Source organism: Triticum dicoccoides, chromosome 6A (assembly GCF_002162155.2).
Source record: "Triticum dicoccoides isolate Atlit2015 ecotype Zavitan chromosome 6A, WEW_v2.0, whole genome shotgun sequence".
Classification (NCBI taxonomy): domain Eukaryota; kingdom Viridiplantae; phylum Streptophyta; class Magnoliopsida; order Poales; family Poaceae; genus Triticum; species Triticum dicoccoides.
Window position 1 is genome coordinate 124,552,139 of NC_041390.1, and position 5,593 is coordinate 124,557,731.

Consider the following 5,593-nt stretch of genomic DNA (forward strand, 5'->3'; position numbering starts at 1 on the left):
CATAGGGAAAGGTGCCTAAAGATAACAAAACTGGGACCAACACAAATATGCTCCTTGGTTGTTTGTTCTTTGTTGCAACAGATTGTGCATGACCATAGTACATCGGTAGATGCACATGGTGTTGGTGCGTCCACTGTCCCGTGCAACTCATTAGCTGTTGTTAATCTAAGGCCCTGTTTGGTTAAAAACTCCCTAGTCCCTACCTGCTTGGTTCCAGGGACTAAACATTGACTAGAGGTTATTAAATGACATGCTAAAAGACCATGTTACCCCTAGTAATGAACTAATAGAGACAAGGTGCGATGCGTGGCAGGGGAAACTTTTGGAAAAAGTCCCAAAAGACTACCTCGGGGTCTTCTTTCTTTAGTCCCAAATGCCCAATTTTAGTCCCTAAAAGTCCCTCCTGTTTGGTTTAGATGGGAATGACACGGAGTTTTTTTAGTCCCTACACCAAAATGTCCCTCTAAACAAACACCCTCTAATAATGCCGCTGGAAATTGATGCAATGCCACAGTTAAAAGCAAATTACATGTTTAACGAATTTTATTGTTAATATAATCTCTATGTTAATATTAATCAATGCCACCGTTTGGGAAATGCTACTGTCTTGCTTTCTTTCCCATTTAGATAAGTTAGATGCTTCTTTTTGTTGGCTTCTGTGTCATCCACCATTATTGACCACTAATTGTTTCCTTTGCACCTCTGTGTAAATAGGGTTATCTACTTCACCTCGTTGCCATTGTGACCTTTTGTTGCACTGCACAAAACACTTTTGTTTTAAGAGTGTTTTGTGCAGTTCAACCAAAATGTCACACTGACAACGTTGCTTGATTGCTTGATCTTAGTGGAACTGCACAAGAGGAGATCTTACTTCTTATCCGTTAAGGCGAATTTGGTTCAGATCTTCTTCTTCTGAGTTGTTTGAATTCTGCATCATGAGAGGTCAGTACTAGCCTTCTTTCACATGATTCTGCAGTGTGCTTTCATATGTTGTGCTACTTGTACGATAATGTTGCTTGATTTTAGTGAACTGCACAAATGGAGACAAGACTTCCAATCTGTATGTGCACCGTAATATCCCATTGAGGTAAGATAAGGATATTTCACAACTGCTGGCCTGTATTTTGCCAATTTCATTAGAAAATTAAGTTTAGTACTATACCTGTGCTCCCTAATTGACATGCCAAATCTTACATTGAAGGCGAAGCTTGTTTGTTATTGAACCAAGTGATGAAGGGGAAGAACAAGCGGAAGAAAAAAATCAACTCCCGGTGCTGTAATGAAGCACTGGAACTGTGATGACACAAGTAATGATATAGTTTTGCATCTTCATTTATTGCTATGACTAGAACGAGCAATTGTTTTGCCACTGATTTGATGCCACTCTTAATGTAATATGTAATTATCTCAACTTGTGCAACACAGGGATCTTCTTTGAAGATACCATATATTTTAGTGGAACTGCACAAGAAGATGGTGGAAACATTAAACTAATCGAGGAGTATATAGTAAGCATGGCCACCACCGTAGATAGCAACAGATGGTTCCGGAGAAGTGCTTCATCTATATGCTCTAAACAATAAGCCTCCTGACAAAGGGTGGTACTCGCCCACTGATTTCATCCATATGATTCAGCTTTGTCATCTCTATTGGTGTTGTGCTACTGTTTAGATACTGTCATGAAAAAGTGGTATTGTCCTTGAGAAGTGCTTCATCTGTGGTGTTTTAAATATTTCCTTTCCTTTTTTTGAGCAAACAGGGATGCTAGCATTTAGTAGTCCTCTTGTCTTTGCACAACAGGATAATCTTCCTCTGAAGAAGAATATGGAGTACGTGAAGTGACTAGTTCCGATTATGCCAGGATGAAGAAGCCCTGTCTATCTTCTCATCAGAAGGAGTAGTTGAAGGATGGTTACATTACTCCCGACAAGACCAAACTAACTTCAGCTCAGAAGGACTGACAAATCTCCATTTTTTTGCTGTGATGCGCGAGTACAATGTTGTTCTAGGATTCTTTCTGGCGAGTTCCATTTTTCTAAAAGTGTGCTCTACATGGACCATGTATGTGCCTGTTGAAACTGTCAATTCATAGTATAGTTTGTTTTATACTAATCACTTTTTTGTATTTGTGCAAACAGGGGTGCTCAGCTTGATTTCAATGGGAACTGCACAAAATGTTCATGAATACATCGAATCATTCATTTCCACCACAATAAAGGAGGTGCCGATAAGTTCAAGGCGTTGCAACATATAAGGGCGAAATCATACAAGATACGCGCGAATTTGGTTGATTTTGGTGGAACTGGAAAAAAAGAACATCTGGTTTATTTAGCATGAGGTGCCATGTCAATGTCTGAACTGATGGCAAACCCTGCCCATTCCACAATCGTAGGCATTTGATATTTTGGAATGGGACAACCTTGTCAAATTTTGCTCATTGATTTTAGCAAGACATGTGTTTGATATTTTCGAATGGGACGCCCTTTGCTGTCAGCAGCGTTGATCAATTTTTTCGTTATTCTTTAGTTGTGAAGTACATATGCCTCTGACATGTGAGTCGCTGAGATGCATAATCATCGATTGTTTTGAATGTTATCTATGAATTGCCAGGCCAATCTGTTTGATTGCAATGTACAGAAACGCTAAAAAGCTGCTCAAACTCTTTGTACTCCTTCTGTTCCTTTTTACTTCCCACATTGTGAAAGTGCATACTTTTTTGTATAAGATTGGTCAAAGTAGAGATACTTTGACTGTAGACAAAACTTGTATGTAGACTAGAAAGGACCGGAGGGAGTACATGTGAAACTACTGCAAACAAGGTGATCACCCTGAGAATAATGCTAGTACGTATTGTTTTGCATGTTCATCCAATGCCAGTGATACAGGAATTCGAACTAATCGAAATAAATTCATTCATACACGATCGGATTTCATATAAACATGCCGAATTTCTTTACATTTCATACATTCTTCAACTAAAAAGGGGTGCGCTGGAGGTATAATTAATTAACTGAAGCTACTCACCTGTGTCCCCTGAGCCGAACAGAAGCTTCAGTGACTTAACTGCAGGTGCAGTTGCGTAACTGACATGTGGCCTGTTGGGCCCACGTGTCAGTCAGCCAACTGCACCAGCAGTTAAGTAGAAGCAGCGTTCTTCTCCAGCGCAGCTCTCCGAATCCACGTCGCCGCCAAGAAGCTAACCGGCCGTCAATGGTCAACCCGCCTAGCTTGGCTTCAACCGGAGGGTAGAAGCGGTGGCCTTACTTCGACCTGAGCGGCGGCAAACTACGGTGTTCTACTCTTCCTCGTTTTCTGTGTGGCGTGGCCTCGTTGGCAGCGGGGCGGGGCCTCGGCGGAGCCGGCAATGTCCTCTGTCTCGTTGCTGGCAGGGTGGGGCCTCGGCTGAGCCGGCGATGTCCTCTGCCTCGTTGTTGGCAGGGCGGGGCCTCGGCGGAGCCGGTGGTGTCCTCTGCCTCGTTGTTGGCGTTGCGGGGCCTCGGTGAAGCAGGGCCTCGTCGACGCCAGCGGAGCGGGGACTCGTCAGAGCCGGCATTGTCCTCTGCCTTGTACTCGGTCTCGCCAAACAGTGCCTCGCCCGCTTCATCGCCCTCTTTGCTAGCCTCTTTGTAGGCGGCCGCAACCTCCACCACCTGCATGCGGTACCGCCTGTGCTCGAGGTGACCCTTGCGGGCGGAGCGGTATGAGTCGAGCAGCGCCTCCTGCTCCGCCCGCTCCACGGAGATCTACTCCTCCACCTGCAGGTGCTTCTGGAGGAGATGGTGGTTGTAGGCGGCGTCGGCCTGCGCGTCCCAGAACTGCTCCTCACGCATTTGCCTCACCCTGTCCATATATTGGGCACGGGCCTCGCCGATGGTCATGGTGCAATGCACCGGCGAGGATGGCGCGGAGGAGGGGGTTGGCGTCGGATCGTCGACTACCATGTTCTCCATTGGGACGTCGTCGTCTTCCGACTGCCAGCCGGCCAGCCGATCGGCAGCAATGGCTGCCATCTCCTTGTGGTCCCTCGTCCGCCCGTCCCAAAGAGCGCTGGAGCGCGAGGTAGCCATGGTGGGCAGTAGTGATGTGGACAGGAGAAAGGGAATGGATGCGGATGACTGCGGCTATGGCCGGCGTAGCAGTTTATATAGCAATGGTGGGCGGGCGGAGGGACGGACGTGTGGCGCCGCAGTAGCCGCCTCGGCAACTGCGTATCATTAATGTGGGCGGCAGATGGACAGACGGACGCCACTTGTGTCGTTTGAAAGCGGAGCAATCACCTGCACCGGGAAGCGGGGCGGGCGGCGCTGACTGTTTCGGGCGAAAAGCGCGCGCGGGCGAGCAGATGACTTTACTTGGAGAGGATGACAATGGGGACCCACCAGGTCCATAGCCTCACGTACGCAAGTGCCTCCTTATTATATATATATATATAACTATAATTTATTTTGCTTCCTCCTAGTTTCCTCACATCACGGTCCCACACCATTGTCAACCTATGCAGTATAGTCAATAAACGAGAGAATTGCACAAGAAGCGGCCGACAGCTGGGACCAAGCAGCTCGAGCGGTATTTGTGTTTTTGAGATGTGAGCACTGCAGAGTTTTTCGATGTTTATCCCAGATATTAATTTTTCTCCTCTGAACAACAACGAAAACATCGCTGCAGGTATTAACTGGGCGGGCTGTGGCCCATCTAGCCCAGGCCAGATATCCAGCCCAGATATTAATTTTTTTCAAGGTGAAAATGGCTAGCCCAGCTATACTTTTTTTAGGAATACCCAGGCAAGGTCAAGTTGTTATTCTCTGCCCCGCTGGGCTACAAATCTTTCCTAGGAGGGATGCATTAGGCTTAACAAGAAATGGGCTTTAAGAAATAATAAATGGGATGTAATTATAAAAACTGGGCAGTAACTATAAAAAAAATGCACCAAACACATGATTACTATATAAAATATTATTTTTGGATACTGAAAATTTTAATTTCATTAATTGTTGCGAACGCAATGTTTCGTTGGATTTTTACGTCATATAAATTTATATTGAAATTGTATTTAATCTGACTAGAAATTTCGGGATAAAAATATTTTGGATCCCATCAAAATGTGGGAAATTTTATTGAATTATGTTTTGAACTGTTGGTTGAAATGGGTTGTACTTTCAACAAACTATAAATGGGCTGTAGTAAATTCCATTAGAATTCAAAAATGGGCTACACATTCTTACAAATCTCAAATGGGCTATAAGTTCTCTGCCACACACTTCTGGCCTTACTAGGTTAACGCGTCCCCTAAAAAACAGAGTTGACACGTATGCAAGGCTTTGTCAACTTATAGTCAACACACAGTTCTAGCAGCAGTGGCCGTTGGATGTCCATCCAATGGATGCCGTGCTTCTTATTCAATCTCGGATATTCTAGCTTCACCCGCCCAAAAAATGATTCCTCCCCCTGACATCTGGGGCGCACCGTTTCGGAAGCTGACCCGTGGGCCTACTAAGTTGACGTACCAAGGGCTTTGTCAACTTAGTCAATATAAACGATTCTAGCTGCAGTGACCGTACGATGTCCATCGAACGGCCGTCGTGCTTCTTCAACC